Here is a 13,412-nt window from a genome sequence, read left to right on the forward strand (position 1 = left end):
TTCCAGGTATTTCTATGAAGTGAATAAAATTAAAATCAAGGGATTTATTCGATACAACAATGATTCTTGATTAATCTTGATAAATTATGTGAGTACCAATTGTTGAATGTACAGTAATGAATAATGTAGGTCGACTTCAATATGAGTGATACTCAAGTTGGGTCTAGCTGGGTGGGTGTCTACATTTGGACTTTTATGGAATAATATAGATAAACAGCACAAACAGGTTGAAGGGATGATTGGAAGATTTCAGTTAGAAAATTTCAAGTTGAATAATGCCTAAAAACAGATAAAGTATATGATTTACACAAAAATGAGTTTTTAAACCACGATACGAGTTTAGCTATCACAATTCACAATAGTAGGTATCTTCAGGTGGGTGAAGTTTCAGTTTCAGTTAAACTTCGGGTTTGATGAAATTCAAATACTATCGCAACTCTGGATGTGAAGTGGTATTGCCTTCATTTTATGTAACATTCCAGGTGAGTTCCTGACTTGCTAAAGCATTTATACCCAGTGCCTCCTCTTCCATCGGTTATGAAATATCTACCTTATTATCGTTGTCAATTTGTGCTCTCTTATTAGAACAAAATATGAGGGATATCTAACATTATATTGTAGCTATATAATAACATCATTGTGAGTAGGTATAGAGTGCTGAATAAATTATAAAATTTCTTCAGTAATTGATCATTCTTCCTATAGACATATTAACTAGGTAAACAAAAATTTACAGGATTCATATTGAAAGAGGACATTTTCATATTCTGAAAATAGCAGATACTTCAAGCAATGCAACGGTTCATTCGATTAATTTAATTAATATATTTCCTGGATTTTTTCTTTGGAGAATTTAATGATTCCCTCTAACCGTGATTTTGAATGATATATATTTTTTTGGTAATATTTTTCTTGGGGAGAGTTCTCAAGGTGGTACAGTGTTTTGTTCCTTTTCATTGAGCGATAATCAATTGACTGAGGAGAGAATATTTTCTGATATCAAAAGAAATTGAAAAGAAACCTGTGATACTTCAATATCACGTTCGGTACGTCTCTTCTAATCAATTTATAAATATTGAGATAAACCAGATATCATATCATTAAAATCAAAGCAGAGTCTAAGTAGGTAAATCTGTCGTATTTATTTTTTTTTGCGAAATTTCGCTCACTTGTTGATATTGTTCAAAACAACAAGGTCATTTGCTGATCTAAAGCATGAATACGAGTATTTGTATTTTTCTTTCCAATAAAACAAAACTCTAGAATATATATGCCTACTCATCAAATGCCACTGTTAGGTGAATGACTCGAATATGCTTCATTTTAAAAATTTTATACAATTTTAAGCGGAATATTTATCCCTAATTATAATTGAAACGTATACTTACTCTAGTTAATCTACCGGGTATTTGCTTTTGGAAGTATAATTATAATAGTGATAATCCTTTTAAATTTGTTAAATGAATAGAGTGCTTAGCGACAAACATTTTCGGTTGCAATCGACTTATTCTGAGGTCAAAGTTATAATATCACGAAAAATTTCGGAATATGAAAATTGAAATTCGAAGTAGTACTAATTGACGAAGAAATTGCAACACCCAGAAGAAGCTGTTTAAATTTTAATTTTTTTTTGGTGAAACATAGATAGTATAGCAAGGAGTAAGTGATTGAAATTTGGAGAAAAAAATCGTGAAGGTTTTTTCATATAAACATTTTCTGTTACTTAAATATGGTAGTCGTTTTTTGCAAATTCTTTCAAATTTTACAACTAACCAGCTGTTCGAGGAGATCCAAAGTCGATGTTTAGTTGTTGTTAAAATGCCTAGAGAACTTGTACGCGGAATTTATCGCCAGCTAAGGTTGTGGTCCGTATATACCATAAAGTAAGTCAAGTATGGGTGTGTTCTGTGGTATATACACTTTGGTTTCTTCTGGTTAGTAAGTGGTTCCGAGTCATTCGCTTGACAAGAGAAGACGTGCTACAGTGCTCCTAGTGCTATAAAAGAGAAAGCGGACGAGAAAGTCGAAGTGTCATAAAAGAGAAAGCGGACGAGAAAGTCGAAGTGTCACAGTGCCGTAAAAGTGAAAGCGGAGGTGAAAGTGTACACTGGCGAAGCTGCGGAATTTATGATTCCGTCTACGAAACTTCCGAAGTTTTTTGTAAGTTCTATAAGTGTATGTGTTATTGAGCGGAAATTCGTTCAAATTCAGTGTATTCAGTGTCGAGTCCAGATCCCAAGATCGCTGGTTCCACGGATATCACTGGTGAGTCGATTTATTTTTCTGATAGTATAGAAAATATTTAATTTAGCCACATAGCTTAATAGTAACATAGTAGTAAGGATTTCCAATATTCATTATTATTCCAAAATACCTCATATATTATAGTTCAATACGGACAAAAAGCCATGTCGGTGATCTCAGACAATGAGAGCTCCTACATGGAAGCTACGGACACCGAAGAATTTAGCGATGGAGATGCAGAGGAGCTTGTAAGGCTCAAAGAAGAGAATGGGCAGTTGAAGGCTCAAATAAATAAACTGACTGAAACCGTGTCTCAGTTGGTCGGGGAGATACGCCTCTTGAGACAGGAAGTTAACAAGAATAAAGCTCCTCAATCCCCTAGTTTTGCTGAAATTGCAAAACAGAATACGGCACAGAAATCCCCCACATTTGCAGAAATTGCAAAGCCGGTAGCGGTCCCCAAAAATTCCTCCAAACAGGAAGTAGCTCCAGAACCGGAGAAGAAGAGAAATTTTGCAACTCAAGTTGCTAAAACCCAGAACGCGCCGCCCACAAAATGCGCGCGTAAAGAAAGTTCATCTTCAGACGAAGAGACCGCAAAAAAAGCAACGGAGTTACCTAAAAAAGATAAAATTCCACCCATCACGACGATGGGTACAGCCGATTGGGTAGAGATCTCAAAAGCTCTCTACTTGAAGAAATTCAGCTACAACAGAGCAACCGTCGTAAAAGACGGGATCAGGATCGTAGCCTCGACTGTGGACGACTACAGGAACATAACAAAATATTTTGACCAGATTGGTAAGGAGTACTTCACGTACCAGATGGAGGAAGAGAAAAAGATATATGCAGTTATAAGACATCTCCCAATAGATGCTGACCTAGATTTAATAAAAAATGATCTAAAGGTCCAAGGAATCCATGACGCCGAGGTGTCCAGAATGACATCCAATAAAACCAAAAAGTTTATACCCTTATACCTGGTAAAAACTCAGAGAAAGGAGATTTTCGAAATAAGACGCCTCTACAATCTCTGCATTGTAGTGGAATCAAAAAGAAGGGCAGAAAATCCAAGCCAATGCTTCAGATGTCAGAGGTACGGACATGCCCAAAACAAGTGATCTTTTCCATACAGATGCGTCAAATGTTTGGGCAATCATTGCACAAAAGATTGCGAACTTACCAGAAAAGGTGAGGAGAGAAATGCCACATGCGTTCTGTGCGGTGAAGAAGGCCATCCAGCAAGCTACAAAGGATGTAGCGAATTCAAATTAGTTACAAGGAAGAGGAAAACAGGCCAGAAATCGGCTCAGCAGAGCACGATTCCTCTAAAAGTCCAGGAGAAAATGAAGCCCACCCCCTCCAAAGTAGACGACAAGAAAAAAGAAGAACCCAAACCAGTACAGAAGAAGGAGTCACCAAAAATGCCCGAAGCTAAACCTACGATCAACAAAACAAAAGAAAACAGAAAAGTCTCTGAATCCGCCGACGATTTAGACACTTTTACTGAAAAAATTTTCAACAAAATCATGTTGAAAATTGAAAGAGAGATGGAGAAAAAACTCCAAGGAATGTTCAGTAAACTGAAATAATGGAACATACAACTAGGAAAAATTCCCTTAAAATAGTCTCCTGGAACATAAACGGGGTCAGAACTCGAAAACCCGAGATAGAAGAAATAATATCAGAGAGAAAACCTGATATTATAGCCTTACAGGAAACAAGAATACAACCAAATACGCGATTGAATATCATGAATTATGAGATATATAGATGTGACAGAATCGCAAACACTGGGGGAGGTGTTGCCTTACTGGTTAGACGAGATCTGAAACACTATTTTAAAGGAAGATCTGACGAGTCACAAATAGAAACAGTGACGATTGTAGCTGAAATAAATCGACAAAGAGTCGAAGTCACATCGGCATATAAAAGACCCCCAAATAACCTATTGGAAGAAGAAATCAACAACTTACTAGATGGAACAAACCCGAAAATCTGCATCGGAGATTTTAATTGCAAATCTCCAGAATGGAACAGCAGGATGGAAAACAGAAATGGCAGAAAACTGAAAGATCTCGCTGAAAAACATGAAGCTATCGTTATTGGACCTGAAGAACCAACGTACCTAGCATTCGGAAATGGATTACCAGATATAATTGATATCGCAATTATGAAAAATATCACTAGAGAATTCTCGATAGAGACCTTGTGGGACGGAACCTCTAACCACAACCCCATCGAATTAACAATAGGAGATGGGCCAAGAAGAGAACTAATGCAAACAAGAGAATACACCGATTGGACGAAATATAGCCATCTGATACAATCGGAGGTAACAGAAATACCGACAATCAACACACCGGAAGACCTAGAAAGAGCAGTTGATAAACTAGAAAAGAATATAATAGATGCCTACAAAAAGAGCACAAAGAAAATAACGAGACCAGCACCGATACATCCACACGGTGATACACCCAGAGAAATCAAAGATCTCATCAGGGAAAATCGGAGACTAAGAAAAACATACAGGCTCAACAAAACAGATATAAATAAGAGAAATCTAAACCGACACAGCCAAGTTCTAAAAAATGCCCTGAAGGACATGAGAACAAATAGATGGAACAAAAGAGTTCAAGAACTAAATACTATCGATCATTCTGCATGGAAAATGCAAAAATGTCTGAGAAGAGAAAAGACTAAAATACCACCTCTCCACGGAGAAAGGGGAATGGCATATACGAATATCGATAAAGCAGAAGCACTGGCGGACTCGATAGAAAGAGAATCGAGAATAAATTACAGACCTGATGACGATAACGACGAGCTGGAAGATCTTGTAGAGAACAACGAAGAAGAAATGGACGAACCACCAGTAGACGACAAAATAGAAAAACCAACTTCTCCATTTGAAATAAAAGAGATAATCAGAAGCTTGAAAAATAGAAAAGCTCCCGGAAGTGATAAAATAACGAATGCTATGTTGAAGAAATTACCTAGAAAAGGTATAGCTGCTCTCACAAATATTGCAAACGGTATAATGAGGACTGAACACTATCCGGAAAAGTGGAAAACTGCAGAAGTCATAGTGTTCAACAAACCAGGCAAAGATAAGAAATTCCCCCAAAACTACAGGCCGATAAGTTTATTGTCCGCCCTAGGAAAAGTAGTAGAAAGGGTAATCGCTAGGAGGCTTACAGAAGAAACTGAAAATCTGAATCTCATTCCAGCAGAGCAATTCGGATTCAGAAGAGACCACTCAACTGAACAGCAATTACTGAGACTCACAGAATACATAACAGAAGGATTCCAAAATAAACAAGCAACCGGTCTTGTACTACTAGATGTCGCCAGAGCATTCGACAGAGTATGGCATGAAGGATTGATTTACAAAATGAGATATGCTGGATATTCAATGAAACTGTGCAAGTTGATTAGGAATTATTTGAGGAACAGAAGATTCTACGTGAAAGTGGAAGGAGAAAACTCCACAACCAGATATATGGAAGCAGGGGTGCCTCAAGTTAGTAAGTGGGTAGTGAGTAACCACTCTGGTAACTTTCGGTTACCAAATGCGTATACATATACGGACCATACGCTAAGTGAATTTGAAAGAGGTCGAATTATTGGTCTACGGGAGGCGGGGTTGTCATTTCGAGAAATCGCTAACCGTACGAACAGAAATCCAACTACTGTTATAAGCTAAGATGTTGTCAAACGTGGTTTGATCATTCCCAAAATTGAAGAAGAGTAGGCACCGGACGTCGAAGAGACACAAATGAAGTTCAAGATCGGCGTCTAAGACTTATGGCCATTAGGGACCGATTTGGGACAACTCGATCTTTGGCTGATGAGTAGTAAAGAGAACAAGGCCATCCGCCTGTAACTGTCCGAACGGTTTACCGCCGTATAAGGTCTTTTGGACTGCAGAATTATCGAACCCATCTTGTGTTACCCCTTATGGTTGAGCATCGACGGCAACGATAACAGTGGTGCAGAGGACGACAATATTGGAAAGTGGAATTGCATCAGGTCGTCTTTTCTGATGAATCTCGATTCTCCTTGGGTGCACATGATGGCCGAAGAAGGGTTAGACGACGTCGAGGAGAAAGACGTGAACCTCATTTTGATGTTGAGCGTCATGTACACCGAGCAGTAGGCGTTATGGTATGGTGTGCAATTGCACATGGAAGGTCACCTTTAGTTTTTATGGAGGTGACATGACAGCGCGGTGTTACCTTCAAGAAATAGTGGGGCCATATGTTCTCCCTTACCTTAACCAGCTTGAGAATCCAATATTTCAGCAAGATAATGCTTGACCTCATGTTGCCAGAGTTAGTTTAAACTTTTTTGAAGCGACCCATGTTAATCTTTTGCCATGGCCGCCCAGATCCTCCGATCTTTCGCCGATAGAGCATATTTGGGAAATCATGGGTAGAAGGCTTGGAAATTTACCCCAGCCCCCACGGACTTTGGTGGTTCGGAGACATGAAGTACAGGAAGCTTGGGATAGTATCACTCAAGAAGAAATAGACCATCTTGCATCAATGCCAAGACGTTTTGGGGAGTGTATAGATAACCACGGTGACAAACCTAATATTAACAAATTTAATAAAAGAAATTGTAAACCCTTCGTTCTCTTTCTCAAAATTTTAATCATTTACTCCTTGCTATACTATCTATGTTTTACCAAAAAAAAAATTTAAAATTTAAACAGCTCCTTCTGGGTGTTGCAGTTTCTTTGTAAGTTAGTGTATAAAGCACAACACAACTACATTCTGATGGGTTCAGCTGTAGGTAGTAGATAAATTCTAGTTATTAATTCCTTGTTATTTGTCAATATAAACCGTATTAGGTACTCATATTAGGTACCATAAAGTTAATTCAAAATTCCCTCTGGTCATATATAAGCTGTTCCTATGAATTGTGGAAATTTAAGGAAGATGTTCAAAGAGAAGACACCTGGTATAATACATCAAATCAATGAATGAAAGAAATAGATTCTTTTGAAATATCAGTATACAGAGGACTGCACAAACTGCTATAGTTATTTTCGCAAATGGCTTGAACGTGTAAACGGACCTTGAGTGTTTGAATTTAGAAATGAATCACGTTTTCAATTTAGAACAAGTCAATTCATGTTATTCATTTTGGATTAAATGAGATTAAATGTATTTGATAGAACTCCAAGAAGCCGTTGGTAAATTTGTATACAGTTATGCGCTCATAAGGAATTTTCTCATGTCATAAGCCAATTCAGTACATGTTACATCCACCAATAAAAAAAGCCTATACCCTCCGGTCAAAATAAACAACGAACAAATACCAGTCAGTTCTGATGCGAAATATCTTGGCATGCATCTAGACCAACGTCTCACCTGGAAAAAACATATTCAAGCAAAGAATCAACAGATCAATCTAATAATTCGTAGCATGTACTGGCTCATAGGCATCGAAGTAAAAATTATCCATTGAAAATAAAGTTCTGATATACCTATAAAGCAATAATCAAACCAATATATGAACTTATGGCATTCGATTTTGGGGATGCGCAAAACCATCAAATACGGGAATTATTCAGAGAACCTAATCAAAAATACTCCACTCTATAACAAATGCTCCTTGGTACGTCTCCAAAATCTTACAATTCATAACGATCTAGGAATACCATTCATTATAGATGCATGGCCACGAAAACAACCTCTATAAATCAACTAACTGAAAATTCATTCAACATTATAAGATTGAAGAGAACTTGGCCAGTTGACTTGAATTGAAAATATAATAAATAAGAATATTAGTTAAGTTAATATCTTCGACATGTCTGTAACTTTCATCACGTTTGCTCAATACTTCATAGATGTAGATTGTAAACCTCAATAAAGAGCTGTAACAAAAAAAATTTCATTGAAGAGATGGAACATGTGACGTTTTAGGGCATGAAAACATATATTGAAAAGTTGAAAGATCGTGTATGCAATTTAAAAAAAAATCAATAGTTTGGTTCCTACCAAATAGCAACGTCCATTTGTTTCATTTCCTTGAAAATCATGTTCTTCAGTTTATCATCGATAGTTTCGAATTAGTTCAAATAATGTTATGATTTTTTTATTTAACACATTCGACTACCCTTTTAACCTCGAATGAAAAGATCAAGAAATCAAAAGAGTAGACGTTTCAACTTAGTCTTCGAAAACCTTCACACGCTGAAGGAATAAATTTGCTTGTTTCTGAAAACTTCGCAAACAGTTCTTTCTGCTCTGCTATTATTTATGTGCATAAAGCTTGAATTCACATCCTTAAACATAGTCAATAACGAAATTAAAAAGGAGCTTTCTTTGTAGATTATGGATTCATGCAGTAGAAATAATTTTCTCATTTCGAGTACCTATTCATTTCATTACCCAAGTCCTCACATTTGATACAATTCATTACTGTATTGGAATATTTTAGGTCTCTTCTGGCAGCCCATTCTGTGAAATTTTCCAGACAATCTATGGGGACCATTTACTATTTGGAACTTTTTTTGGAGTACCATGAATCTGTTTTTTGAACTTCGCGGAAAATGTTCAAACTTGAGCACTTTTCCAATATTGTGTTTCACTGTTGGAAGGCCAAGATGCTGGTGGAGGCGAAATTGCTGGATCGATGGATTTGAGATGAAGTGGTGAATTGACATAAACACTGAAGAAACTAGATAAATTCAGAATCAGGGACTTGTCTTGTTACAATTTATTATTGGAATTAAAGAAAGTTGAATTCTTTATATGTTTCCAAAACAACTGAGTATACATTACATTTACGACTTCGAAAGTTTTTTCAAAGAAATTTCTTTATTGAATTGCAATATTCACATATTTATTTTTCGATGAGTGGTTTCAAGTTGTGTAAAGGAAAATTTTAATGAATATAAATTGTTTTACAATCACATCAAATTACTAGATTACTGAGAGTAAATGAAATTGGTTCAGAAAACTAAATTTTATTCATGAAAAGTATAATTGAAAGATTTTGGTGCTTCATTCAAACGCAGGTGTTCAGGGTGTTGAGATTGCATTCCGCAGCAATGAGATGACTCCTGAAACAGTCCAAACAAATATGAGTAATGTAGTAGGGATAACAATATTCAAATAAAATTGATAAATGAATATTTTCTCTGCAGCTATTAAGATATTTCCTATTAACGGTGTACTGTCAATTACAATTTAACACTACATACTCAAAAAAGTAGGTATCATAATACACGCAGTGGATGCCCGTGTTGAGGAAAAGTTGGGAAAGTCTAGAGGTAAGCAAATCCGAACATGCTCTGATAAGAGCCCTAGCGAACCTTGTACAACAATTTGCAAATGCCGAAAATTACATTATTTGATTAATCTTTTCCGGACATAAGATATAACCCACGTCTTCCAGATGTCTCATTATGACAATTACGTGCCATAAAAATACCAAAAGTTCAAAGAACCCAACTCTTGAAACTGAGTTGGTCGCGATCTAATAAATATTTAAACGTTTTGTAAAATAAAAGAATTCCTCATATTTTCTCGTATAATGCGCCGCTTATGAGTAATTTTAGTTCAAAAATTTTGAAAAAATGGCTACTTTGGCTGAATACAACTAACTCTGTATAAAAGATTTGTGTGTAGTGTCAGCAGTGATTTAGCCTTAGAATATAGAATAACAGGAAGGAGCATATTGCCCATTTCAATTTGACCGGAATGGAGGAGAAATATGGCCGACATATATTTTCGTTTCAACAGTGACGTAGGACAATGAAGTTTCCAAAAAACTAACTTCAATAGTCAGTTGATTCTGATTAATCAAAAAAATTAGGAAAGCACTGACGTAAAGTCAGAAGCTTTTTCAAGCTCTTTCAAATTGATAATCAAAGCGGAAATTCATCCCGCCTAACACTGCTTGGCTAGATACTTAATGGTATTAAGGTCTATGACTTAACATCACCTACGCCCATGGAGTGTTATTGTCATGGGATAACCTTGTTATATGTCATGAAATTCAGGATATCATAATTAATACCTGATATTCAGCTTAAAAAAATCACCCACCTATGAATTATTCACGCTACAATATCCAAAATCCTTATTTCCAGCAAATTTCAAGAATCCAAATTACCAAAATTAAGTTAAAACATCACTTTGTTCATTTGGCCACAGATAACAGAATCATTTGACTTCCAAGTCTGCCACTTTTAAAATTAAAACTTGAAAGACCAATATGGCCGTTTCCGTCGCACAATTCCCGTCACATTTATTCGAAAAAGCTCCTTCCTGATATTCTATGTTCTAAGGATTTAGCTAGGTAATTTTGTTTTTCCAGGGGTAGCACAACTCATTATGCAAAATGGCTGTATTTTTCATTAGGGCCGAATCGGAAAAAATTGTAGATATTGGAAAAAAGAGCTTTTTTTACCTTAAGAATGTACTGTCAAAGACCTTGTGTACAATGGTGTTAGTTAACCATAAAAAGAAATAAGGATTTATTCCTCCCAAAATGAATATCATTGAACATTTTTGATATTTCGAATGCAAAAAAGTCACTGCGAAGTCTGTTAAGAAATCAGGAAAAAAGAAATAAAAATCATATTTTTTCTAACATGGACTCAATGGGGTTTTAAGCAAGTAAAATTATTGAATCCTTCTAAAACTGTTTTCTTTATTCTCAGATGTTAATAAAATTTCATTCGAGAGATACATCTACTTATTTATGTATATCATTTTGAAATTTCATTCAAAAGTGGGTTAAGATCATTTATTCGAAAAATTGGGGGAAAAGATAGATATTCTTGCGATTTTTGATCTCTTCTTTTGATTTCCAACGAAATGTACAACCTTTACCCCTGGTGAACTAAACAAGCTAATTCAAATTTGAGGGCAGTATTTAAGAGGTCCTTACCCCTTAGGTACTAGTGTTTATCATATGAATGAATTTTGACGATAGTTTGAAAATATTTGCACTGTCATGATGTAATTTTCAAATTGGTGTGTTGATGAATGAACGGGAAAATGCCATGGAATAAAAATTATTTCTCACTAGCTTAAGGAAGATCAACTATAGGTAAGTACTGCAAGTTAGCTTAGGTTATGTTAGGCATTTCAAAGAATTCAGTTTCCACATAGAAATGTGGAATATTATTATCAATTTTGCAGTGGGAGAATTCAGTAAGTCTGTCATAAGAAAGAAAATTTGAAATTGTATAATATTTTGAAACATAGGTGGTTCATTTAAATAAAGAAGAATATGATATGTAAAAAATACTCACTCATTCTGCATCATCATAAACCTCTAATTCTCTGCAAGGGCCATTTCCCAAAGCGTATTGCCCTGGTGGACACTTTCTCTTTGGAACAAACATGTTGTTCCCTTCAGATTCCATGAAGAGAGCTACGAAAAGAAACAGAAGACCAAAAAGATGCGTGAGATTGAGTTTCATATTGACAACGGGAGATATCGGGTAAATGTAATAAGGCTTCAATGAAGTTCTTGTTTTTTAATAAATTATGCGATGGTTGAAATTGTATATAAATGATATATGCGTTTCCTAAAAGGAAGTGTTTAATTTGCGCATACAATATAATCTTATCTTGAGGTAAGAAGTGGGATTTCCTAACTACTCACGATAGTTCATTCGGAACAGATAATTCAATCAAAATTGGATTGCCTATCGATGTTTCCAGCAGGAAATTAGTGATTTTTTCAAGGGTTGTTTTTTAAGATATGAATAACTTCGTAATAACAATCGGTTACGTCATGATACCTATGCAGTACGAACGAAAATTTAACTTGAAGTCTTCTTAGTATAACCGTTCGCATTTGGGCTTCATATCTGATTTTATAAGGAAATTAATGATCTTGAAAACATTACGAATATATTTCAAAGTAAGTGGATGATGTTAGTGAACACTATTTCTGCAACTGCTATGCAGGACATATAATATATGATGTGGTGGGGCAAATCAGTAAGAAAAATTAGATATTATTTCAATGTGATGAGTTTTCGGACAAAGTTAATCTATTGAAGTCTCTACTTCGTCAGTTTCATAATAATTATTGTATATAGGTAACGATTGCACCCCAATTTAGCGAGAGCAGCTTTCTTATTTCTATGAATACTATAGTGACTTGGTTGGAACACATATCAATATCAAAGAAAATCCTCGATTCATAATGGCTTGACTCTACCCATAGTGGGTTTTTAAAGAGTTACTAAAAACTTTACCTACTATAATATACGGGCTGAAGTGTTTTCTATTTCTATCGTTCTATATTTCTATTTGATAGTGTGGTATCTGCCCAAATGACTCTATGTCTATCTTCTGAGTACTTGTGGTATCTTGATATAAGTAGGTAAAATATATCCAAAAAACAAATTTAATGATGTCTAGTTTCAATTCGTTGCTTGAAAATATGCATTGAAGAGCTCGATACTCTCCCTTAATTAATTCTCGAAATTCAAAAGCGTGTAGTGATTGTTGCTTGATTTTTATGCTGTGCATGGTAACATCATTTGTTATATTATTATCTCTCGCTTCTACTTATATTTGTTATTTGTTGTTTTTTTGAGGAAGATCAAGGCTTTGAAATGCTTTGCTTATTTAAGCTTAAGTTATCGAATAAACATAATTATTTTTAATTTTTATCGTTCTAAAGGAATCTGAATTGTGGGGTGTAGGTATAACTTTACAACTTATAACTACTATTAGTTAACAGGAACTAGGAATTCGTGGGTTGATTAACAAACCATAGCTAAGTGCCAACGTTTCGCAAAATATATTTGCTTCTTCAGGGCTATAAAAAGATCGAAAAAACTTAATTAGAACAAAAACAAATTGACAAGAGCTTTACAAACAACAACATGATCACAAACACGATGTTAAAGGCAAAAGACATGAATTTCTTCAATAATCTATCAATAACTCAGGTATTCATTACTTTCGGTCAATTTTCATTAAGTACAAACATTCTTCTTCATTCTCCTCTTATATGTTGATTTTGAAATTTGAGAAACGTCAAAAAAACAATAACAAAAAAGTATCAATTATCATGATGGTACAGTGAACAGAGTGAACAGAATTGATACTTTTTTGTTATTATTTTTTTGACGTTTCTCAAATTTCAAAATCAACCTATAAGAGGAGAATGAAGAAGAA

At 35.2% G+C, this 13,412-nt stretch overlaps 2 long non-coding RNA genes across 2 annotated transcripts; one reads left to right on the forward strand and one right to left on the reverse strand.

Moving 5' to 3' along the window:
• Positions 1 to 94: 94 nt before the first annotated feature.
• LOC123309987 lies at positions 95 to 9,010 on the forward strand. Its single transcript, XR_006537309.1, has 2 exons — positions 95 to 482; positions 8,698 to 9,010. It is a non-coding gene; the product is annotated as an uncharacterized LOC123309987 (long non-coding RNA).
• Positions 9,011 to 9,210: 200 nt separating this feature from the next.
• Positions 9,211 to 12,651, reverse strand: LOC123309986. The gene is made up of 2 exons (XR_006537308.1): positions 11,525 to 12,651; positions 9,211 to 9,322 (listed from the first exon to the last, which is right to left on the reverse strand). It is a non-coding gene; the product is annotated as an uncharacterized LOC123309986 (long non-coding RNA).
• Between the last annotated feature and the right edge of the window lie 761 nt (positions 12,652 to 13,412).

Source organism: Coccinella septempunctata, chromosome 3, assembly GCF_907165205.1.
Source record: "Coccinella septempunctata chromosome 3, icCocSept1.1, whole genome shotgun sequence".
NCBI classification, from domain to species: Eukaryota; Metazoa; Arthropoda; class Insecta; order Coleoptera; family Coccinellidae; genus Coccinella; species Coccinella septempunctata.